The following is a 26,314-nucleotide window of genomic DNA, read 5'->3' as shown; positions in this document are numbered from 1 at the left end:
GGGGCACCGCAAAAGGCGAGCACGTCGGCGAGGAGAAACCGTGCAATATTCCGGGAGGTCTAGCCCGGCGCGGACCGTTTCCGCGAACACGCGTGCTCGGAGGACGGCGCCGGCGGGGCGGGGGCGGGGAGCGGCGCGCGCTCGTCCACGAGAGGCGGGGGCGGGGCGCGGCAGCGACCGGTGACGTCAGGGCAGGGCGCGCGCCGGCCGGCTGCGGGCGGAGCCGGGAGGCGGGCACTGCGCGCGGCCGCGGGCGGAGCGGAGGGGCGCGAGGGGCGGAGCGGAGCGCAGGAGAAGGCGGGGGAGGAGAGGCCCCCGGGACCGCGAGCGGCAGCTGGGGAGGGGGCCGCGGAGCCGGAGAGCGAGCAAAACAGCTGATCTGATTTTCCCTTAAAGCGAGAGAAAATGGAAGTCGGGTAGCGGCGACTGCGGCGCTGCAGGCTGGCGGAGCGGAGCGGCGCGGCAGGTGAGACGGCGCTGGCCGCGGTGCTGCTGGCGGCGGCGGGGCCGGGGCCGCGGACGAGGCAGGTGCGCTGTTGGAGAGCGGGCGCCGGGTCCCTCCGCGCTTCGCGGAGAGGCAGGTGGGCGCAGGCACAGGGGGCGACCCTGGGGCCAAGGCGCAAAGGCACAGGGGGCGCGGGGGTCGCGGGCACCGCGCAGGGCTCGCGGCGCGCTGCATTGCGGGCTCCGCTCTGGACCCCGCGGGCGCCGGCTCCGGCCCGGCGCTCGTCTCCTAAGCAGGGCGCGGCGCTCCGGCTGGGTCGGGGCCGGCATCTCCTCGGGCCCCCTTAGCTGTCTGCACTGGAACGTGATGACAGGCGTGAGGGGACCGGCCCCTCAGTTCGTGTGGGCGCGCAGGGGGTCCCGCGGCGCCGGCAGACTCCCAGGCACGGTGGGGCCCCAGAGAAGCGCGTGAGGCCGCTAGCCGGGTGCCCGGGCTGTGGCTGCGTGGGCCACCGTGGCCCGGCGCACCGCCTGCTCGCTCGCTTGCTCCTCTGGGTCTGGCTGGACAGCAGGGGAACCGTTAATGCAATTTGGCTCTGAACCCCGGAGGCCTTCCCTAGTATCTTCTCACTGGAGGGGGAAAAAATTGCCTCTGTTGTGCTTTAAGTGCTCCTTTAAATTTGAGAAATGTCAGTGATGTCATCATTAACAAAAACTTTCCTTCATTGGACACAACCTCTCAAGTGTACCCTCCTCCCGGTGCAGCTATTGCAGCCCTTTGAGAATCTTTGTAATAAAATGGATTTGCTTTTGCTTTCCAAACTCAACAGCATTACAGAAATGAACACGGATTTTATTTTTATTTATTGGCTTGAGAATCAATAGATTTGAGAGTAGCTGAAAGGAAACTTGTTAGATCCTGGTGGATCTGGGAATCGCTTCATCCACACCACAAGGATCCACGGGAAAGTGTCATGCATGATACTTACATGCTTATTGCCTTGCCTTATCTCTGTAAATGAAAGTGAGCTGTGAGATGAAAAATTTTGTAAAAGATATTATATTTGATGTGGCAGATGATGTGTCCAGGAAAAGGTGGACAGTGTGGCCTAAATTTTTATAGGCCTTGATTGCTTCAGGAGAATCTGTAGGTTTTCTTCTTTCAGCACCCCCCCCGCCTGCCCCCCCCCCCACACCCTCCAGGATGGGTCTGGGAGCAGCCTGCCCTGGGGAAAGGAGTGGCAGCTTCTGTAGGGTCCTCCCTGCCTTTCATTTTCTTACTATAGCAGCTGTGTGTCCCACCAGCCTCCGAGGCCAATTCAGCACCAGGGAGGGTGGAAAGAGTGCAGAGGCTGGAGACCTACCAGCCCAGCACACCAAATTTTGCGGGAATTTCCCCCCTAAATGCAAGCAATAGGCCATTATTCTTGTGTATGTGTGAGCATTCCATTAGTACTGGTTATTGTGGTAACAAAAGTAAGCAAGTTCCCCAGATAGTCTGCATATCTACTTAAGACTATCATATCGAGAGGATATTCAATAAGGGACAAAGTATTGACATTTTTGTATTTAATAATTAATGACTACCCCTAATTGCTTAAAATAAGCATGCCGTAAATTATTAGTGTGATCATATTGGATCTGTAAAGAATTTAATACCATATGCCATGTAAAAGTTTGAGTCTGATCAGGAATGTGAAGCTTTGAAACCCTGGATGGGAGTGAAGGAAATCAGGAAGCAGTGGTTTACTTTAGGGTGATGTTCAGGGTGGCAGTGGAGAGAACCCATTGCTTCATGGAATCTTGCCAGGTGTGAGTCTCAGCCTGGATCTTATATGGCAGGTGTCCCCTTAGGAAGTGACTGCTGAGGACCTTAGCCCTAGTGGAGACTAGCAGTGGAATTGTCAAGAAGCTGAACTGTCTGTTCTCACCTTGTGGAGAAGGGAAGGAGCACCATTCACTGAAGCAAGCAATGTGTCCATGGCCTCTCACCTCTTGGGAGTTGCCAAATGTATTCACAATGGCAAGGCCGGATGAGACAGGAATGTAGCAGAATTGTCTCCTACTTTTAGGTGACTTTGGTCTCACTGCATGTAGCTGCTTTAGAACTTGAGCTCTTTGGTCATAGCTGAGTTTTTCCTATAACTGAAGTATTTCCAGTTATTACGTGGAATAGTATGAACATTTTTTTTAGGCTCCGAGCTATGAACTCTTTAGAAATTGAGACTGTGAAACCATTCTGTCCACATATCCATTGTTTTTAACCTGTAGACCTGTGAAAATATTTATCATAATGTTTTTTTATGTAACTCACCACAGTATTTTAAAAATACAAATGTGTTTCCAACAATCATTAAGTATATGTCACTTATTTCTTAAAACATTTCAAAATCAAGCACTTTAAAGCCTTTTCATCTCATTTGTATGCTTAGAGTATCATGTGTTCTGTTTCTAAGAAGCCAAAATTGCCTTGCTTTTCTTTTTGCTCCCTTTGGATCTTAAGGTCATTTACTCCTGTCTTAGGCCCACAGAATAAAGGCTGAGTCAGCTCCTGCAGAACCAGCAGGGGGCGTGCTAAATGCAGGTTGGCAAACCTCTACCTGAGCTACCTTGGGAGAGGATCTGGGATGACCAGGTTGGGGGTGTGTGTGGGTGTGTGCATGTGAGTGTGCGCCTGTGTGCACCGGCACTCCGTGTGCCTGTAGCCTAAGGGATGGAAATTAAAGGAAGGATGGGCAAATTACTTGAATAGCCAGAATTTGTGGCCTTCCAAAACACAGGCCTCCCTCAAAGAGGCAGAGAGATTGTTTTAACTTTAAGTGCTTCTGATCTTTGGAGAGTGGCAGTTGGTTCTAGTCTGAAGATTCAGTGCGTTTTCAGACCGCAGAAGGGAGAGTGTTGGCTTGGGGAGGATCTGCTGGCCTCCTAGAACTGCTGGCCTGCATCATGGTCCTGGTGAGCACGTTAGTGCCAGCCAGGACAGCAGGTGGAAATGCCACCAACTCCCTGTAAAGTTTCCTCTTGGGTTTGACTCCTATTGACATAAACCCTAGGACCCTGTGTCTGTGGCACTTCCCGAAGGCTTTATTTACCTGCCTTACCAGGGTTATTGGCCTCAGGATTTCTATTATGGAATAAAGCAAATGTTTATTCACTGTACATTTCTTTTCTCGTAGAAAATGGAAACAGAAGAGGCAACTGTGCGTTTTCCTTAAATGTGCTTAATCTAACTTTAAGCATGTGCAGGTTTTTCATCAGCAAGTTCCCTGGGAGGCTTTTCCTTGGAGGAGCTGAGCTGCTGCGTGTATGGTCATCTTGCTCAGCTGGGATGGGTGTTTCCCAGGGCTTTTGTGATCACTGCAGTGTGTAGAGTGATACTGAGAACCAAAGAATCTTCTCTCTTCCCCAGGTTCCTCCTGGAGCCCACATGCAAAAGGGAAACAATAATGCCTTGAAGGGAATAGACTTTCTACTAGAGAACTATCCAAATGCTATGACGGATATTTATTTATACATTTTGTTCTATCAAAAATGCATGTTAAACTGAATTATTGATTTCAAAGGGGCAAATGAGAATAATTTGTTTTTCAGCTTTGTGCTGAACCATGCTCTTTGCTTGGAGCTCTCTAAATGGCTACAGGGGGATGTGCCCCTAGATAAAATAACAGGTTGACACCTCATCCCTTTAGAAGAAGTCCATCCCTGAGGATGACCACAGAACATCCTACTCAAAGAGAACCCTGAGATCCACAGGCATTTAAGTGGAAATAAAACATGCTGGTTTCTATTGGTAATAAAGCTAATTTGAAAATATTTTATCTCTGAAAGTTGGAGGTAGAGTTTTATTTGCCCTTGATTAGTCTGCTGTCTCCCAGATAGTCTTTATGTCTAACCAGAATAAGATGGCCTTAACACAGATGAGAGAGAGTAGGCAAGGTAGGAGCCACTTTCGCCGCACTTTGGGGATAGAGTTCTTTATTGTTCATGGTAATAGACTGGAAAAGTGGGTTGAAAATAAGTCTTTAGGGGCGCTTGGGTGGCGCAGTCGGTTAAGCGTCCGACTTCAGCCAGGTCACGATCTCGCGGTCCGTGAGTTCGAGCCCCGCGTCAGGCTCTGGGCTGATGGCTCGGAGCCTGGAGCCTGTTTCCGATTCTGTGTCTCCCTCTCTCTCTGCCCCTCCCCCGTTCATGCTCTGTCTCTCTCTGTCCCAAAAATAAATGAAAAAAACGTTAAAAAAATTAAAAAAAAAAGAAAAAAAAAGAAAAGAAGTCTTTAAATTCTGAAATTGAGAGATAGGCTGGACGCAGCCTTTTTACCTGCCTGTGTTGCGGCGCTGTGTTTAGCTGGTTGGTTTGTGCGTTATATCTCTTGACCAGAAAGTGGGGTGGAAGGATAAAAACCCTTCATTTACTCCCACATCAGCCACAGCTGACCACCCTGGACAAGGCACAGCATGGTCATGCTCTAGAATCCTTATGGAAAAAGGAGAGAGCTATCCTCATGTCTCCAACACCTTATCTAGTAAAATCACTTTCTTGCATGAAACCCCAGTCCTTGCTATTATAGATTTGCACTGCCCACCAATGCGTATTCTGAGAAGTCAAATGCACATTGATGCTGATGCAAATTCTAAATTCATCTCCCTTGGTTTCAGCAGTAAGTCTAAAGTAAACTCATTTTCTAGGTTTGAATGATTTTGAGTCTCCTTCCAGGGAAATATTTTCTATTTAAACTCAGTTTACTCTTACATGGTTTTCCTTATAAATATAATGGAAATTTGATGTCTGGATGAATATGTATGAGTAGGATGTGGTATTAATATTGGTATTTATATTTATGAAATGTAAAATGAGACCTTTGCAATTAATTTCCTTTTCTGTACCATGTTTCATTCAATTGTTTTATTAAGTTACTGCAGTTTCACATGGCACTAATGATTGGTGTGAATAAACCACCTACCCAACCCTTGGTGAGATTAGATTAAGTTTCTTAGTTATAAGACAACAGCTTGGGAGTTGGACCCAGAGAAGGCAGACGTTTTGAGCTGGAGCAAATACCTCAGGTCCTGTCCCTGCCAGGTTGAGCCTTACTGCCTCTGAGAAGACCTTGATCTACTGCCCTTGGGCTGACACATCCATGATTTACCTCAGTCATCTCTGTGCTTCCATTTTAGGAATTGTCCATCACATGGGGCTCTCCTGGTTCTTAAAGTAAGCTCAGGGTTGGCTTGCATGTTGAGGAAGTGACTACACAATGCCCCATGTCCTGGACATGATGTGCCCCTTGTTTTGCAACCCACCCCCAACCCCAAGCTGAATTGTACCCTTTTATCTTGGAGATCCAGAGGCCATGGTGATCATCCATTTCCCTACAGTTTCTCTAGTGATGATTTGAAGTTTGGAAAGAAATGTATATTATTAAAGTATTGAGGATTCATCTGCATGTGTAATATTTCATACCTTTTAAAAAAGGTCTTCCCACTTTCAAGGTGTACATAGTTAACTTTCTCTTTTTAAAATATATGAATTGGATTTTTTTTTGCCAGTATTTTAAATTACATCATGCTGACTCTTGAAGGAATCACCTATGAGCAATAAAAATAAGTGGGACAAGTTGCCAACTCTGACTTGGACAGGGTGACCAGCTGTGTGACCTTGGGCACAGCCCTAGGCCGCTGCCTAGGAGAGAATATCTGCTCTGCTCCTTCTACAGGCTTTAGGTCAGGAGCAGGTGGGAGTGTATGCAATGAGTTCTTAAATCCTAAGGAGCCATCAGTTGTTCCAATAAAAGGAATCAGAGATGGAGTGTGTCTGTCTCAGTCACTACTAGCCCAGTTTCTCTCTCTTGTTGGTTGATGGATTTACAATTTGTACTTGTAATTCAAGGCATTGCTTGGTTGAATTTGCTTTGTGTTTTTTGTAGAGGAAGAAGGAGGCCTCAGTAAGGATAGATAGCTTCCTATGACTTAGTGATTTTTACAGCTTATCTACAATTGTGATCCAGCTCTGTTAAAAATACTAAAGGGAATTCCTCTAAATCCAAATAAATCACAAACTTCCTCCAAATTGGGCTGTGTCTCCTATATCTTGGGTGTTGCTGAGCCCCCAAGGGCTCATTGGATGATTATAAAACACGTTTTCTTACTCTTGGAATTGATGAAAGATTAGTCACTTGCATGAACAATTTGGGGATGGGGGAAAGGAAAGAGAAAAGCATTCCCAAGGTGGAGTTCTGCCAGTCAGTGTCAGTGAGGGGAACTGACTGTGACCTGAGATCCTGACAGCGTGGCTAGTCCTGGCATTTACCCCTGTCGGGAGTGTGTGGCCAGATCAGTGTCTATACCACTCTCCCCACCCTGAACACGCTCCCTTGTAAGACCTGCTGGCACTCTCAGAACAAATCTTTGGGCCCTGAGACCATGGAGTATCCCTTGTCTTTGGCATTGACAGTGGCGAAGAAGGGTACAGAGGTTTCTGTGCCATGTCAGGGATGATGCAGTCCCACGTGGAAGGAAGTGGCTCCTTCACAAGCCCTGTCATTTATTAGGTTGAGTTAAAGCTCTGTGGCTATTTAACTTGGCACCATGGATGTGCAATTATTGGTAGGCAAATTAAAATGCCAAACTGGACCTTTGGAGAATCTGTGGCATGGAAATGCAAGGATGGGTTGCAGTTCACATACACTTGACTCTTCTCTTTGTAATGTCTATCTTGTCTGAGGTTCTAATTGGGAACTAAGTCCTGAGTCCTATTTGGTTGGAGGTGGCCAGTTGACTCGGGGTTGTCAGGTGTGGCATGTATTGTCAGCCTGGGCATCTCCTCAGGGTCATCTGCCTGCACCTGGATGAGGTAGACAGGGTTTCCTTAGATTTCTTCTACCAAGAGTGACTTATCCCTAGGGGGTTGGGAAATGGGCAAAACAGGGGAAAGGGATTAAGAGGCACATACTTCCACTTAGAAAATAAATAAGTCATGGAGATGGAGAACACAGCATAGGGAACATAGTCAATAATATTCTAATAACATTGTATGGTGGCAGATGGTGGCTACCCTCACCGTGGTGAGCACTGAGTAATGTATACAACTGTCAAATCACTATGTTGTACATCTGAAACTAATATAGCATTGCATGCCAACTATACTTCAATAATAAAATAAAAACGAATTGACTTACCCTGTGAACAGTCTGGCAGGCAGTGTATTCAGAAATGCATCATCACAAAGGGCATTTAAAGCTTCAGGACCCACCTTGGGAAGGATTGATATGGAGGATCATTTAGGGTTTAAATGCTTAACATTTAGGGTTTATTAGTAGAAGATTAGTGTATAGTTGCATTTAAATTAGATTCTTTCCATTCCCGCAGAGTGACTGGAGGGCCAGGCTACAAACGTGGACATGAGTGAGTGTCTGTGTGTGGCCTGCCACCTGCCATGGTGAAGGATGGGTCCGGCCTGCTAGGGAGAGAATTCCCAGCCCAGAGTTGGCCTCCTTCTTGCTTTATCCCTCACTCTGGGCACCTTCCTTAGGTCTTAATTTCACTTGTAAAATGAAGAAATCTAGCTGCCTGACCTCTGATATCACATTAACTCTATGATTCTGTGCAAAATAACTCCCTAGTTCTAAGTGCTGACTAATCAAGGCCAAGAAAACCCTACTCATTGTTCTGCTAGAACAGATAGGAAAACTGGGATGTCTCTTTGAAACATATGTATCCATTTCTCAGGTGGAGGAGAATTTTAACAAGTGTGTACGTTTTAGAAATGAGTTGTGTGGACAATATTCCTCCTTCTGACCAACAAGTTCACGGAGGAAAGTGTTGTGCATTAGCCCTTATTACATCTCTGAGGTACCTTGTTCAGAATAGGCTCTCAATTCGTGTTTGTTAAATGCATTTAATAGTCCTGTGGGATTAAAATTAGACATTTAATTATTCTTTCTAGAACTGCTTAGCTCCCATGAGTTCAAAAGTATTGTAGTTGAGAATGTGGCTTATGTAAAATTTGAAACCTTTTCCAACGTTAGCTCCCAGTTTGGTAGTATGCAAAATAAACAAAACCCAGATTATTTACTGATTCTCTGTAATGGGACCTGCTTGTCATTCAGCAGACGGTACATTCTGAGAAGAGTTATAATTTCATATTTTCCATTATATATATCACATATACTATATGCAGTCTTAGGGAATATTAGCTACATCTGTTTGATAAGACAAATTATTATACTCTAGAGTTTTAAAAAATATCCTCCAGACCTCGCTTTTCCCTGCCTGGGGTTGCAAAGGAGTTGAGAAAAATGAAGTGTTCTATGCCATCCATGCTGCAGAGCAAGGGGCATGGAACTTCAGGGCTAACTCCTTCTTTGGGCCTCCCTCCACATCCTGAAGACTCGGGGCTAGTGACTGTGCTGTCCACTCCTGTTCCCTGCCCTCTTTCTACCTGCCTATGCCTCCTTGATGAGCTCATCCCCCTGCTCTAAAGGGTCCCCATGGAGCTGCCAGGACCCTCCGACCTCAACTGTCTGCTGATGAGCAAGATTCCTTATCACCTGCCTTAATGTTATTTCAGTTCAGAGAGAACTGAGAATAAGTTCCTAAGGAAGACCTAAGGGAATAAGACCTAAGGAAGGTGCCCAGAGTGAGGGATAAAGCAAGAAGGAGGCCAATAAGAGAATAAGATTGACCCGACTGGCAGTAACAGAACACAGCCATGAGACTGTGATGTTCAGGTCTGTCCCCAAGGTATTGAGAGAGAAACGACATTTCTGGATAAACTACTGCTGGGAAATTTTCCTTTTAAGTAATTAGCCTTTTCTGTCATTGTCCCCTTTTAGTGTCTTTCTCCTGCAAAAGTTGCCCAAGAAGGAATTGAACCACTGTATCCATGATGACAAAGTGAGGGCTCATAGTTAAATGTTGCCATCTCAGCAGAAAGGCCCTTTATCAGAATGGGAAGTCTGTGGCCCTTCCTCCCTGTCCCAAACTCTGGGTGCACTTGTCAGGCACTCTGGAGCTCAGGTGTGGTACCCTGGAGGACATTAAGGATAGGCATTACTAAGGAAGGGAATACAGTCTACTATTAACCCTCTGTGGTACAGGAATGCCCAGGGTACCAGACAAGGGAAAGTCAAGTGTTTAAGGTGTGGCTGCGCAGCCTGGAATCAAATCCACACCTCCAGACCCCAAAGTGTGTGCTCTCCATGTTACACTCTTCCTAAGAGGGAGGAGGGGAGGTAGGCACATTTTCTTATTAGGAGGGCATGTTGGCCACCTGCTCCCTGGTGTGATGGGACAATTCACACAGCTGCCAAGCCTGCTATAGGGAACCCCTAGGTTCCCAATGGCCCTACCCATCAGTTCTTCATGTTGCCCAGGAAGCAGGGAGTGACCTTTTGCCCTAGATTCCTGGTGGCATTCCATGACCAACAGGGAAGGACCTGAGAAAGCACCTCTGGAATGGACACCTGACTGCTCCAGGGGAGCTCCATCAAGGGCCTGGGGTGCAGACCTGGGCTAAGCATGGGTGACAGAAGGAAAACTGGGACCCTGCACCATCTTTGGGCAGCTACCAGGGTGATGGGGAGGCCACATGTGAAGGCACCCCTTTGGAAGAGTACAGGCATGGGCCACGTAGCTCCACAGCTAAGGCACGTTCTCCGGGAGCCAGAGCCCTTCAGACCCAGCTTTAGTTTCTTCATCTGCACCATAGGCTGTACTCTGTAAGTTGTGTAAGACTGTACAAACAGAAGAAGTGTTTTTTTTTTTTAATGTTGCTGTTGTGATCACATGACTCTCAGTGGCTCATAGAGAATGTCCCTCAGATTTTGCTGCTGGATCTGCTAGACTTGTGGAGCGAAGGTAGGTTGCAGGTCATTTCTCCAGGGATCAGGTATGTGTGAGGCTGCCACCCCATTCTGAGGTCATCCCATACCCTTCCAATGGATTACTGTTTTCCCCAAATCCCTGGGCTAATGAAACTTGAGGAGCCTGTTTCTTACCCCTCTGCTCACCCTGAGTGTTTGCACACACTGGGACCAGGCCAGCCCCATGAGTGTCAGTCAGATGGATCCCCATGCTCAGGGCACTGAGCAGAGTGGGTCCATGTTAGCCCCTGCCCGGACTGCTCAATGGCCTTGCACTTGCTCTCTCCAGCTACTCCTGTGGGATTCTGCATCTTCAGCATGCTCTACTTTCATGAGTGCCCACAGGGGAGGATGTGGGCATCTGAATGTCCCGAGAGGAGCCCCTGAGTGCCCAGGCTGGCTTGGGTGAGACAACTCAAGCCCTGGGGGCCCCTGGGGGCCTGAGTCTAGGAGAGGCTGTGCTATGGCCCTGGACACACTGGGTTCTATATTTGTTGGTGCTGCCCCCTGCAATGAGTCTCCGGCTGAGTCAGGTCCTCTCCCAGCCTCAGGGTCCCCACAGGTGACACTTGCCTCACAAGTGATGGCAGGTCCCAGAAACCTGTTGGCTCCCTATGGCTTCTCCCTTAACCCCTCTTCCATCAAGACTGAACCTAAGCCAACTGTGCATTAATTCCTTTCCAGTGGAGTTGGGGAGAGGCCAGTCCCCTCGCTGGGGATCTTGGGGACCTTAGTGAGGGTTCTTACTACCCTGATCCTCTGTGTCCTCATCTTGGAATGACAATGAGTTGGGATACTTCACGGGGTTGTTGCAAGGACTACAGAGGCCAGATGTCAGGTGCTTGCTGTCAACTGTTAGAGGTCCTCTGGGAAAGGGAGGGGGGCTTGTCCAGGAGTTCTGGAGAAGTCTGGCAAGCACCTTCATGAGCTCACAGGTGGCTGTAGACAGAAAATATCCTGGAGCCAGAGAGGGATCTAGGCCTTTTGGGCACACATCAAAATTCACTCATGTGCTTTCCTGTTAGGTAGTGCACCAAAGAATCATTCAAACCTTTGTTCAGTGTGCATCACTGATATTAATTTTTAAACAGACTATTGATGAACTTAGTTAATATGGGGGGGGGGAGGAGGGCAAGTTAAGAAGGCAGCCCTGAGTGAGCTCCACTTTGCTCTTGGTGTTTTGAGCATCACCATCTGTTTTGGGGAAACTTATAAAACATGTTCCTTAAGAAATACTGAAATCTATAAATAAATAAATAAATAAATAAATAAATAAATAAATAAATAAATAAATAAATAATAAAAGAAATACTGAAATCTAGAAAGATAAAACTAATACAGAACTTCCCTGATCTGCCCCCAGCATCACCATGCTTCCTGGACATACAGAGAGGTAGAGATCTGGGTATTATGCCATAAAAATAGGCCCATACTATTTTTGTTCTTTTATTTTTCCTTATTCAATCCTTTTATTTCTTAATGAAAAATCTGGTATTTGCACAAGTTAAAAGAATTCAAACAAAAGAAGAATATGTAGTAAAATGTGTCATTTTCTAGTCCCAGACCCCAATCTCTCTCTCAGGAGGCACCAATGTTAATTACTCCTGTGTATCCTTCTAGAAATATTCTGTAAATATCTAAGTACATGAACATCTTTTTTTATATGTATATTTAAACACATAGGAGCATACAGTACCCATTGTTCTCCATTCTCCTTTTGATCATGTTGGAGATTATTACATTTGTAGTCTATAAATATATGATATTTAAAAGGCACTCATTTAACTTTATTTTTGTTTAATAATGAAGGATATACTGAATTTAAGCCAAATATCTTATTTCTTACAGTATGAAATTTCCTAAAACATCTCTTTCCCATTTTGGGTAGGTCAGCCTATGATTACCGACATATCCCCAGATTATTCATTGGCCATCCCAGGTAGTCATTCCAGTAGGAGGGTCCACCCTCTGTTCATTCAGTACATGCCACATGGGGGGAAGAAGATGATGTGGATTTGGGGAGCAGCTATAGCCTCATTCAGTTCCTATAAAATTATGGAAAACTGGAATACAGGTTTGCTAGCCACCTTGTGTTTAATTTTGTGTGTGTGTGTGTGTGTGTGTGTGTGTGCGTTTACTTTTTTTTTAATTTTCTTTCTTATTTTTTTAAAATTTACATCCAAATTAGTTAGCATATAGTGCAACAATGATTTCAGGAGTAGACTCCTTAGTGCCCCTTACCCCTTTAGCCCATCCCCCTCCCACAGCCCCTCTAGTAACCCTCAGTTTGTTCTCCATATTTATGAGTCTCTTATGTTTTGTCTCCCTCCCTGTTTTTATATGATTTTTGTTTCCCTTCTGTTATGTTCATCTCTTTTGTCTCTTAACGTCCTCATATGAGTGAAGTCATATGAGTTTTGTCTTTCTCTGACTAATTTCACATAGCATAATACCCTCCAGTTCCATCCACATAGTTGCAAATGGCAAGATTTCATTCTTTTTGATTGCCAAGTAATACTCCATTGTGTATGTATGTATGTATGTGTGTATATACATATACATATATATATGTAGATATATGTAGATATATACCTACATATATGTATGTATAGATAGATAGATAGATAGATAGATACCACATCTTCTTTATCTATTCATCCATTGATGGACATTTGGGCTCTTTCCATACTTAGGCTATTGTTTATAGTACTGCAGGTGTCCTGTTTAATTTTTTTAATGTTTTTATTTATTTTGAGAGAGAGAGAGCATATGAGCAGGGAAGGGGCAGAGAGAGAGGGGGAGAGAGAATCCCAAGCAGGCTCCTCGCATCAGCACTGGACTTGACGTGAGGCTCGAACCCACTAACCACGACATCATGACCTAAGCAGAAATCAAGAGTTGGATGCTTAACTGACTGAGCCACCCAGATGCCCCAGCTACCTTGTGTTTAGATTTGGTATCAACTCCCTGCTGCTTTGAAAGATGACTAAATTGCATGGCCACACTTCCTTCAGACCTCTCCCAACCCCTCTTCCCCTACCTAGTTTATGCTAGGATTCCTGACATTGCCAAGACGCACACCATTTGCCCTCTCCTAGGTAACCTCAGTTTGCACAGGTCCTTGGTCTTAGTGCAATATTTAAATGTATTCTAGGATCACACAGTATCAGTGCTTTTATCAGTAATTCTAGAGGAATTCTCAAGGGCTTTCTTTTCATTCCTCTTTCAATTATCTGAAGTTCATTATAGAGTTTGTTTTGATCCCCTGTTCCCTTCCCACATGGCTCATGACACCCACCTGCAGAATTCTTGCAAGTCTCAAAATATCTCTTGAAAATGAAAAAAAAGTACTCTTGAATATATATGTGAATATAAAATTCTTGAGTCACACTAGTCCTCTAAAACTATATAGAAATATTTCTTCTGTCCTTTAGCACTGAGCATTATTGTGGAGAAATTTGAACTCAGTCTGTTTTTGGCCTAGTTGTTCGTATGATTCTTTTAGTTTAGTAATTTCACCAGGCTGTTTCTGGATGCTGATCTTGCTGCATCACTTTCTGTTAAACAAACACAGTATACCCCTTCATTAACAGAGACGAGACACTTTATTTCAGAGGTTTTATTTTATTCTATCATTGACCTTTTTCTGTTAATAATTCAAAAATGTTAATTATATAAGTACTATTTCTTCTGTGTCCTGTCATCTCTTTAATTAACTTGATATTTCATATCCTTTCCCATTTCATTTGCTTGTCTCTTTGGTTGATTGTTTTCATTCTTTTATTCAATTGGTTCTAGTGTGGTTTGCATCCATACCCCATTTATCTTATTTTTTATTTCTCCATTTTTCCCCCAAGCTCTCCTTCTCTTTCTGTCGTTGATTTTTAAAATCTTTTAGGAGAGTGTGGTAGGTAGGATAATGGTTCATCAAAGATGTTGATATTCTCCTGATCCCCAGAATTTGTGAATGTGTCACTTTACATAGAAGAGGAGACTTGGAATTGAGAAAAAAGAGGGGCGCCTGGTGGCTCAGTCAGTTACGTGTCCAACTTCAGCTCAGGTCATAATCTCGTGGTTCATGAGTTCTAACCCTGCATCAGGCTCTGCACTGGCAGTGTGGAGCCTGCTTGGGTTTCTGTCTCCCTCTTCTTCTCTCTCTCTCTCTCTCTCTCTCTCTGCCCCTTCCCCACTTGTGTGCTCTCTCTTTCACTTGCTTGCTCTCTCTCTCAACATAAAAATTAAAACAAAATCTTAAAAAAATAAGGAATTTGGACAAAAGAAAGGTATGGAATTAATGTTGCTAATCAGACTTTATCCTGGATTACTGGGAGGGCCCAGTGTAATTTGGAAGGGCCCTTAAATGTGGACAAAGGAGAGCCAGAGAGGTATCATTGTGAGAAAGACTTGTCCTGATGTTGTTGTAGGCAAGGGGTGGCCTCTAGATGCTGAAAAAGGCAAGGAAAAAAGTTATTACTGTGGTAGGCACAATAGGGACTCCCCCCACAAAGATGTTCACGTGCTAGTCCCCAGAACTTGTGAATATGTTGTTTCATGTGGCAGAAGGGACCTTGCCAGTATGATTAAGTCTTGAGATGGGGATTTTATGCTGAATTATCCAGGTGGGCCTGCTGTAATTTCAAGAAAGGAAGGGGGGTGGTCAGAATCAGAGAAGAGATGTAAGGATGGCAACAGAGGTTGGATGATGCAGTTCCTGGAAGGGGACCACAGGCCAAAGAATGGGTCTCTCGAAACTTGAAAATACAGGGAGCAGATTCTCCCCTAGAGCCTCCTGAAGGCAGCTTTGCAATACCTTGATTTTAGCCCAGTGAGACCCATTTCAGACGTCTGATCTCTAGTACTGTAGGACATTTCTGTTGTTTTAAGCCACCATGTTTGTAGTGATTTTCTGATAGCAGTAATAGGAAACTAACAGAGACTAAGGGGGATATTTTGCTGAAAAGACTCTTCACCTATTTCCTTATGAATTTCCTCACCCATCTCCATCTGCTCATTCTTCTCTCCCTCCTTTTCCATCCACGTTTCTGTGCCCGATTCCTGTACTGGTTACTTTGTGATTTTAGTCATTTTTTTTTTAATATGGTGGGTTATTTGTTGAAGAATTGGAGGTGGGGGTAATGCTGGGGCAGGTGTACATTCAATCCAAGTTTGTGGCCTGGAATACACTTTCTCCAGATGTATTTTCTTTGCCCAGTAGGGTTGTGTTCCCTAGATTTTCATGGTTAAATCGGGTGTGGCTCCAAGCAGACCTTTTGTGTTCCTGTCTCATATCTGCTGCCTTCTTTTCTTTCTGTATGAAGCCAGATTCACAGGTGGAGGTTTACTCAGTGTCTCTGTTCCCACGTCCGTAAGATCTTTCATGACTAGCCACATCAATGCCGACCACTTCTCCCAGAGGAGTCTGACTCCCCCCCAGGGGTCAGCAGGTAGGCACTGGCTTGCTGTGTCCATTCCTGACCACATGGGTTCTGGAACACTTGGTGGTTTGCGCTTTGTGCTTGTGTCTGTCTCTGATTCACTGAGGGTAGAATATGTTTCTCTTTATAGTTCTTACTCTGCCTTTCCATTGTTTTGGGGGCTTTCAAAGAAAGTATGGAGAAGTAAACCCTTCAGGAGAAGCTTCTGTCTCATCACACCATGGTTGTGTGGATGCTGAGGGATTTTGCTTACAATTTTTGGGAACTCCTTATGCTTTAAGCAAGCGAAACAGGTCAGTTTTTCACAGGGGCTGAACATTGTTTAGTGTTTGTAATTTGGGAGCTCCTTTTCTAAGAAGAGGTTTTATTTTACTCCAGAACACTTTTGCACAAAAGCTTTACTGTTAGAGAAGCTATCATATTAGACATTTAGCATCCCCAAGGCCCTCCCCTGCACAGCAGCCTGGAGGAAGGAGACAGACAGGTACTGCACTAGACATCTGGCCAAGGCCTCCTCCACTTGTGTGACCTGATCCCACACCTGCTGTGTCTCAATGGACTTGGGGTGACCAACCACCTGTATCTCAGAAATCTGATGGCCTTTTGGACATAAATCAATAAAGGCTTGAATGAATACTTCCTGTGTTAATCACTAATGAATATTAAAGAAATGCTGTAATCCATAGCAGCAAGAGCAAGTGTCACTGACTGCCATGTGCTTTATTGACGTTATTTGGTTTACATTTCACAACCACTCTGGGAGGCAGATGTCCCTGTTCAGGTGAGCCAAGTTAAAGGGGCACACAGTTTGCTAGTTGTCTACCTCATGAAGCAGAAACTGTCTTTACAAGCACCCAGATTAGTTCTTCACACCCAGGAGGTGTGCCCTAGCTTTGTTGGGTTGAGTTGAAGCTTATGAACATTTTGCATTCTCTTACAAACTCTTAGTGCATGCAAATCTATTGATTTAAAGTACATTTTGGAATAGCTTACTTGCAGTAATTGAGGATATATTTGCTTGTTATAAACACTACGTTTTGTTACATGTTAACAACCCTCAGTTTTGCACTTTCTCCATCTTGCTAAACTTAAAATCAGGAAGTCCTAAATCCTAAGGAATATGAGTTGGTGAGGACTTTGCCCCAGTCAGGCCCACTGCAGGCTGTTCTCTAGGACACATCCTTCAGCCTGTTGTATCTGGGGCACTTGCCAGCCACATGGTGTAGAAGGAATAGAGCTCACACATCATTGTCTACACTTGCTTGGAGGGGGGGCATCCACCATGCATAAAAAGACAGTAAGCTGAGACCGAATACTTTTTTTTTTCTCTTTATCCACCTGCCTACTGTTTTATAGAGTACACAGGGGTTGTCAGTCATGGCGATGAGTAACCAGTGGTCCATGGCTTCAGAGAAGGCATCAGGGTTGAGTTCCACAGCCCTGTGGACAGGAAGTCAGTGGCACCCAAGAATCAGTTGAAATGATCAATACCATCACTGTGCTGTTGCAAATATGGAGAAAGAGCAAAATATACCTGGTGTTTGGGAAGGACTACACCCTGGGGTCACTTATACAACCAGAATGTGCAAGATCTTGGTGAATGTAGCCTTCTGGAAGCTTCCTCGGATACCTGGGAAGATAAGAGAATGAGATGTCCATCTAGTGGTTTCTGGGGGCCTCCCCCCATAGATGACTCATGGCTGGCATCAATTCTAGGACATTATTAGCCACTAGCTCTTCAAAGATTGCCTGTTACCACTACCCTCCTTTATTTTCTTTTCCAGTTAGTCATTTATCAGTCCTTTTTGTTCCACTCTTATTTTTTCGACCTTCTCTCACATTATCTTTCTTCTAGTGTTCTATACTTCATTCTGTATAGTCTGTTCAGCCTTGCCTTCCACTTTGAGAATCTGCCCTTTGTCTAGTGTATGTCAACTCACTATAAAACCCAGCTGCTTGGCTTTTTATTTCTGTGACTATATTACTCATTTCCATGAATTCCCTTCATTTCCTACATCCTTAGTCTTTTAAAAAGTGTCATATTGGGGCGCCTGGGTGGCGCAGTCGGTTAAGCGGCCGACTTCAGCCAGGTCACGATCTTGCGGTCCGTGAGTTCGAGCCCCGCGTCGGGCTCTGTGCTGACAGCTCGGAGCCTGGAGCCTGTTTCCGATTCTGTGTCTCCCTCTCTCTCTGCCCCTCCCCCGTTCATGCTCTGTCTCTCTCTGTCCCAAAAATAAATAAAAAACGTTGAAAAAAAAAATTAAAAAAAAAAAAAGTGTCATACTGTTTACATAGAGTTTTGATCACTCTAAAAAAAATGCTTGAATCCATCTCTTGAAACAGTATGTTATAGTTTGTGAGTAATAATCTGTTACCTGAACATCTTCGTGATGGTGGGCTTCGTGGGGGTGGAGGGCCTGGTCCTGCTGTTCTCTGGGTCTGCCGCCCCTGTTTGAGGGGAGTTGTTTCATGTTGTGTTTTCTCAGGCTCTGGTGGCTATCTGAGCTGAGGACCATCTGAGCCTGCGCCCTTTATCTGTAGTCATGCAGTCTTCAGTGAGGGCTGTGGAAGTGCTTTGCATGAGACAGGGATGTCCTCAGTGTGGGGGTCAGGACAGAGCTAGCCACAAGGCACAGACACCATGGGTGTGTTGAATAGATGTCTTACCCTGAAGTTGGGAACAGCTTGGAAAGTAGAGCCACCAAAGGACAAGGCAGTGACCAGTCTGTTTGTGTGCCAAGGCTTAGGAATTCCCAGTGAGCAGTTTCTTTACTGAGTGCTCAGTCGTAGATGGAGCAGTATTGGTTGCATTGGGGAACCCTGTCAGCTGCTCAGAGGCACAGTACTGATTGACCCTTTGCAACTGCCTGTGTTGTATTTTCTGGAAGTTTATTTGTTTGCTTCTTTTTTTCCCTATAAACAAGATTGAAAATGCAAAGCTTGGGTGTAGAAGACCACACAGTACTTCAGGAGGTGAATGTTGGGTCAGTGCAGAGAAAGGAGGAAGGCAATGCATACATTGATGGCTGGAATATTCTCAAACCTGTTGGGCAGATGATATGCAACTGAGGTTCTTTACCAAACTCCATTGGAAAAGACTTTTTTTAAAAGCACAGAACATTTTTAGAGTGTTGCCTACAATTGGGAAACTATTACTTGAAGTTCAAGGTTAGACACTGCACCCATACAGACTGTTCTACCTCATCAGCCATTATCCCAGCTACACCACAGCACATGACTGCCTTGCCCCCATCTTGGCTGCTAGCTTCCCTGCCTCTTTCTGGATACCTCTAGGGCCTGCCCTTCAAGCATCCCAACCTCTCTCATGACACATTTTATGGTTTCCCTTCTTCAAGCCTTTCTCTGCTTGCCCTTCAGTCACTGTACCATTAAACTATGCCCTCCCATCAAAGAGTGTGTGCTTTCCTGGGAACCCTGTAGTTAGAGTCCTACCTCCCAAAGATCTGCAGGTGTTTTTCATGGTCATGGCATAGGAAAAATTCTTTAGATCTCCAAAAGAAGATAATTACCTGTGTTTTACTCCTTTGTACCATTAATACCCCCAAAAAGTCTTTCAGTAACCTCACCCACCCACCAAAGAAAAGACCATGCACCCAGTAAATTTGGAGTCTGAGGTCACTTTACTTCCTGGGAGTATAGAACCTGTTACCAAATTACTATGACCTGGAGTCTTCACAGTTAGCCTCCTTCTCCTGGTAATCATGGCAACAATGAGTGGGGACACCATTAGTTGTACTTAGCACTGAACAGCACTTGTCTTGCTGTTCGACGTGTTACTGCACCCCTTTGTGCATTTCTGTCTGTACTCCCATCAGTCAAGTGTTCGCCGTGGTCCTGCTCTACATGCTGTTCTGCATCCTGGGAATGAGGTGGAATTGTCCCAGGGGCACACAGTACCAGTTGCCTGTATTTACTCCTGGGAGGATGTTTGAAGTGGTCATGAGTTTATGTTAAATGTCCCCAAGTATCCCCCTGTGACATCTTGAACTTTGTCTGCAGTCATATCACACCATGACGTTCAGCACTCATACCATGCAGACTGCTCCAGCCAGCAGATGACAGACATGGCCGACCCATTGGGCATCTTGCTTCCTCATCTCTCAGCATTTTATTGACTCTGTCTCTACATTTAATCTTGGCTGAGTTGTGCTGCCCTTGGCTTTGTGTCATCTCAGTCGTTCAAAAGACGTTTTGTCTCAAACTTTCTTCTTTGTAAAAGTAGAAAATACTCTTTGGAAAAATACCCATTGGAAAAAAGGTAATCTTGTGTGCAAAGAATATTTCATCTGGTTTTGTTTTCCTCTTTACCTGGTGTTACTTCTTGAGCCTTTTCCACAGTATTAAATATTCCTCTTAAACTGAGGTTTCTGTGGCCACATGGCACACATCAACTGAATGTGCTGCGGTTGGTGAACTGATTATTGATCGAGGGCTCCCTGAGGGCTGGGCACCGTGGCTTTTCTGTGGACCTGTTCCAGGGCAAGCAGGTGAATAGTTCCAGCCTAGCATGGCAGATCACCAAAACTCAGAGAGCTGCACTTCTTGCCCATTTTTGTTCCTGAGTGCCATTGCCAGCGCTTTCCCTTTATTCCTATTTTGTTGGTTTCCAGTCAGCCCCCTTTGCAATTTTGCCCTGGTCTGTGTCATACTTTCTCATCCCAGCTTTCTTAGTGGAAGTGTACTCAAGGATGTTATGATTCCACATCCTTTCTCCAAACCTCCACCAAAGAAAAATAAAAGACAGTCTGGGCCCCAGGTATAACAGTGGCTGCTTTTGGCCTAATAGAAATTTTTCATCCAACCAGGAAGGAGTTGTGTGGATCCAGTTCCTAAGATCAGGATTCCTAGTGGATCAGAGCCAGTCAGAGGCAGAGAGAGGAGCAAGTAGAAGCAGCAGGAAACAGCCCCAGGAACAGCTGAATACCAGGAGTTCTGCACTCTGGGGACCATGGTTCTGAGAATGCATCTGATGCAACCCCAGGTCTGTGGGCCCACTTGTGCTCTGGCATTCCCAGAACAATGTCTCCTCTTCTTCCTCCTCCCCATCCTGCTGCTGCTTCTCCCCTGTGGAGTCTACTGAGCTTCTATTGCTACACTCAGAACACTTGCCTCTCTAGGCCTACGTAGGCCTTTCCTCATCTGTGTGTAGGGCCAGCTTAGAACATGGGGTTTTTGGGGCACTTGGGTGGCTCAGTCAGTTAAACATCTGGCTTCACCTCATGTCATGATCTCATAGTCCATGAGTTTGAATCCCATGTTGGGCTCCATGCTGACAGCTCAGAGCCTGGAACCTGCTTCAGATTCTGTGTCTCCCTCTTTCTCTGCCCCTCCCCTGCTCATACTCTGTCTGTGTCTCTCTCTGTCTCTGTCTCTCTCAAAAGTAAATAAACATTAAAAAAATATAACATAGGATCCCACAAGGTCTTGGAGGGTGTGGGAAGAGCAGGAAGGGAGGCAGTATCTCGAGAGGCTCTAGGAGGGGCCTGGTAAGGAGAACACTGGGTGGTCAAGGATGTCCCACGCTGGCCCCATCTTGGGCCTTTCACCAGCTGAGCTACCTGCCCGTGCTCACTGAGTTCTTAGGATCTATAAAGAGGGGCCTATTTTGAGAAGGATTCCTCTGCCCCAGGCTGGCTCCTCTGTCCCCATGGGACACATCACGCAGAGTCAGAATGCAGCCAGCTTCATGTGGACAGAGGAACAAGAAGGCTGCCCCTTCCAGCATTGCCAGCTGGTTACCATGGATATTTGTATCCATTCACCTGTTGGAAAGATTTGGACAGAGCAAGGGCAGGACAACCAGAGGCTCAGCAGCCTCTTTAACTTCACTTCTCCTCGAGATAGAGAAGTCTAGGGCATGGAACAAGGTGTGTGCAGATGTCAGGAAAATGTACAGTTGTATGCAGTCCAACCCCAGTGAGGGGATGGCCAGTGCCATATGAGATGAGGAAGGTGATGTGTTAAAGAATTCTGCTTTTACATGAGACTCTTAAAAACTGAGAACAAACAGGGTTGATGGGGGGTGGGAGGGAGGGGAGGGTAGGTGATGGGTATTGAAGAGGGCATCTTTTGGGATGAGCACTGGGTGTTGTATGGAAACCAATTTGACAATAAATTTTATATATTAAAAAAATCTGCTTTTAAAAATTACTATTATTTTTTATTTTTTAAAGTTTATTTATTTATTTTGAGAGAGACAGAGACCCCACAGGCAGGGGAGAGGCAGAGAAAGGGGAAGAAAGGATCCCAAGCAGGTTCTGTGCTGTCAGAACAGACCCTTGAACTCATGAAACTGAGAGATCACGACCTGAGTCAAAACCAAGAGTTAGATGCTTAACTGATTGAGCCACCCAGCCACCCCAAAATTACTGTTATTTTGTTTTATTTTATTTTTTAATATAATTTATTGTTAAATTGGCTAACATACAGTGTGTAAAGTGTGCTCTTGGTGTTGGAGGTAGATTCTCGTGGTTCATCGCTTATATATAACACCCAGTGCTCATCCTAACAAGTGCCCTCCTCAATGCCCATGACCCATTTTCCCCTCTCCCCCACCACACCCATCAACCCTCAGTTTGTTCTCTGTATTTAAGAGTATCTTATGGTTTGCCTCCCTCTCTCCTTCTCCCTCTTTTACCCCCCTTCCCCTCCTCCATGGTCTTCTGTTAAGTTTCTCAAGATCCACATATGAGTGAAAACATATGGTATCTGTCTTTCTCTGCCTGGCTTATTTCCCTTAGTCTAATGCCCTCCAGTTCCATCCACATTGCTGCAAATGGCCAGATTGCATTCTTTCTCATTGCCAAGTAGTATTCCATTGTAAATATAAACCACATCTTCTTTATCCATTCATCAGTTGATGGACATTTAGGCTCTTTCCATAATTTGGCTATTTTTGAAAGCGCTGCTGTAAACATTGGGGTACATGTGCTCCTATGCACCAGCACTCCTGTATCCTTTGGATAAATTCCCACTAGTGCTATTGCTGGGACCTAGGGTAGTTCTGTTTTTAATTTTCCAGAGCGGCTGTACCAGTTTACATTCCCACCAAGTACAAGAGGGTTCCTGTTTCTCTTCATCCTCACCAGCATCTGTTGTTTCCTGAGTAGTTGATTTTAGCCACTCTGACCAGTGTAAGGTAATATCTCAATGTGGTTTTGATTTGTATTTCCCTGATAATGAGTGACGTTAAGCATCTTTTCACGTGTCTGTTGGCCATCAGGATGTCTTCTTTGGAAAAGTGTCTACTCATGTCTTCTGCCCATTTGTCACTGGATTATTTATTTATTGGGTGTTTTGTTTGATAAGTTCTTTATAGATTTTGGATACTAACCCTTTATCTTATATGTCATTTGCGAATATCTTTTCCCATTCCATCGGTTGCCTTTGAGTTTTGTTGATTGTTTCCTTTGCAGTGCAGAAGGTTTTTATCTTGATGAGGTCCCAATAGTTCATTTTTGCTTTTAATTCCTTTGCGTTTGGAGCAAGAAATTGCTTCAGCTGAGGTAAAAGAGTTTGTTTCCTGATTTCTCCTCTAGGATTTTGATGGTCTCCTGTCTCACATTTAGCTCTTTCATCCATTTTGAGTTTATGTTTGTGTGTGGTGTAAGAAAGTGGTCTAGTTTCATTCTTCTGCATGTTGCTGTCCAGTTCTCTCAGCACTTTTTGTTAAAGAGACTTTTTTCCATTGGATGCTCTTTCCTGCTTTGTCAAAGATTAGATGGCCATACATTTGTGGGTCCAGTTCTGAGTTCTCTGTCTATTCCATTGGTCTATGTGTCTGTTTTTGTCCCAATACCATACTGTCTTGATGATTATAGCTTTGTAGTAGAGGCTAAAGTTAGGGATTGTGATGTCTTCTGCTTTTGTTTTCTTTTTAAATATTACTTTGGCTATTCAGGGTCTTTTGTGGTTCCATACAAATTTAAGGATTGTTTGTTCTCACTTTGAGAAGAATGCCGGTGCTATTTTGATTGGGATTGCAGTGAATGTGTAGATTGCTTTGGGTAGTATTAACATTTTAACAATATTTGTTCTTCAAATCCATGAGCATGGAATATTTTATCCATTTCTTTGTGTCTTATAAATGGGATCAGTTTGTTGATTTCTCTTTCTGTTGCTTCATTATTGGTATATAGAAATACAACCAATTTCTGTACATTCATTTTGTACCCTGCGACTTTGCTGAATTCATGTATCAGTTCTAGCAGCCTTTTGGTGGAATCTGGGTTTTCCATGTAGAGTATCATGCCGTCTGTGAAAAGTGAAAGTTTGACGACTTCTCTGCCAGTTTTAATGCTGTTTATTTCATTTTGTTGTCTGATTGCTGATGCTAGGACTTCCAACACTATGTTAAACGACAGTGGTGAGAATTACTGTTATTTTAAAGTAAGCAGTAAGATGGGAACAGGAAGGCATTTGGATGGCAAGAAACCAACTCATTTATAGGAAAGTTGTAGAAGGCATTTGAAATGATGAGTGACTAAGGGTCATAATAATCCTCCCCTGATTTTCAAATTCACCACCAAAGTGAATATGTCATTGCAACTTTGGGTAGACTTCACAGGGAGGATGAATAAACTCTGGTTTGAAAGTTCTGGTATATGACTCCACTCACCCCAGGCTATGGCACTTCTGTCCCAAGGGCAGTCCTCACAGAGTCTGCATGCATTGGCTGGGAGATACCCTGCCATTGAAAGGACTGTTTTGGTGCAGAGCTTCAAGCCCATCCCACACGGGATGGAGGGGCATTGCCAGGCCTCATACTGTATGTGACAGGCTAGCCCTGCCAGTCCTTAAACTATTTGGTTTGAGTCATAGAACAGAAAAAAAATATATATATATGTAAGTAAACAGGCCAAAAAGAGTAAGTGACCCAGCTAGGGTTTGTGCATTGTCACCAAGCTCAGCAAGGGCTCATCTGAGATGCTGCCACAGATGTTTGCAGAAAACATGGGCATTGCCTGCTGTAATCCTGTTAAGTGGAAATGGTACAGACTTTCATTTTGAAGTTGTAAGTTTTTAAAGAAGAACTGAAAACATAGCACAGGTGGAAAAAAATCACTGTCAGGACATGTTTTAAAGAGACCATGTTAATGAAGCCTTGATTGGAGTTTTTATTTTTGAGAAAATATTTAAAATATTTTTGTCACATGTGAGAGGAAAGCTTTCTGAAAGCATGGGTGACAGTTTTGTTTCTGGGTGTTTGAGGTACTTTTTGAGGATGTTGTCCTCCTCGGCCATCAGGAGGGTTGGTCCTGGGGGGCAGTGTTGCAGTGGCCAGGCCTGGTTGGCTTCCCTGCTGTTCCTTTTGTGGGGTGGGGTTTGCGTAGTGGTGCTATGAGGTGGGACATGTGGACCCAGGGCTCATGCTCAGCAGTGTCTCACCCTAACCCTCAGCCCTTGCCTTCGGGGTATCCAAAGCATTGATTACCATGCATGTCACATTAGCATTTGGGATCTTCGGGGACAAGCAACAAACGTAAAACCATCTTTCGGAATGCAGTGAGTTTGGGATTTTCTTCTGTTATGCTCTTGCTTAAGTCATGAAAGACATGCTTTAAATAGGGAAGCAGCAATGTCATTTACAGACACTTTCCTAGCACTAAGTAGGTCAGAGTTTTGTCACGGTTTTGACGAGATCACAGGTGAGTCACTATAAATTTGGAGAGAGTCACGAATCTTGTCAGAATTCAGAGTGCATTTGCAATCCAGTTAAATGGCATACCTTAATTCCTGGTCTGCAGGACATCCTCTTACCCTGCCCCTCCCCCCTCACACAGTCTGTGCTGAAACCAGCCATCAGAGGGCCAGGTGCCCGCTGGGCCCCCCGAGGGACTCGCCCTCACAGCTGGCGAGGAAAATCTGTCCTCTTGCTGACTTGACTGGTAGGAAAAACCAAGTCTGGGATTGGCATGAGAGAACCATTTCCTCTCCCTGGCTTACATCTTTTTATAGAAGCATGACCTCACACAGAAAAAAAGGTGCACATCGTAAGTGTACAGCTTGATAGATGTTCGCAAACTAAACACACCCTTGTAATCCATATGCAGGTCAAGATGCAGAACACACCAGCACCCCAGGAGCCCACCCGGGGAAGCACTATTATCACTTCTCACACCCTAGGTTGGTGTGGCCTGTTGATGCTTTACATGCATGCATCACACAGATGCATGCATCTCTGGCTTCTTTCACCTCCCATTATGTTGACAGAGTCTATCCAGGTGTTTGTGTGTGTTTGTAGCTCATTAAGTCTCAGTGTGTATGATATTAACTCTTTAAACAATATATATAATAGAGATAGAGATATAGACATATATATACGTATATATATATAATATATATATACGTATATATATGTGTATACATATATATATATTTTATATATATATATACGTATATATGTGTATATATATATATATATATATATTACTGTTTTTATTTATTTTTGAGGGAGAGAGAGACAGCACGATGAGCAGGGGAGGGACAGAGAGAGAGGGAGACACAGCATCTGAAGCAGGCTCCAGGCTCTGAGCTGTCAGCACAGAGCCCAATG

At 44.7% G+C, this 26,314-nt stretch overlaps 1 protein-coding gene across 2 annotated transcripts in view; it reads left to right on the top strand.

Annotated features, from left to right (window-relative positions):
- The first annotated feature begins 284 nt into the window (after positions 1–284).
- The window catches only part of OTUD7A (OTU deubiquitinase 7A), a 391,197-nt gene continuing 365,167 nt past the window's right edge, over positions 285–26,314 (top strand). For both annotated transcript variants that reach the window (XM_058736847.1, XM_058736845.1), the window contains exon 1: positions 285–466. The gene's annotated coding sequence lies outside the window, so the exon portion shown is untranslated. The remainder of the gene's footprint in view (positions 467–26,314) is intronic.

This window comes from Neofelis nebulosa, chromosome 7 (genome assembly GCF_028018385.1).
Source record: "Neofelis nebulosa isolate mNeoNeb1 chromosome 7, mNeoNeb1.pri, whole genome shotgun sequence".
NCBI lineage: Eukaryota > Metazoa > Chordata > Mammalia > Carnivora > Felidae > Neofelis > Neofelis nebulosa.
The sequence above is the reverse complement of the archived record's forward strand: the minus strand, read 5'-3'. Positions and strand labels throughout refer to the sequence as shown.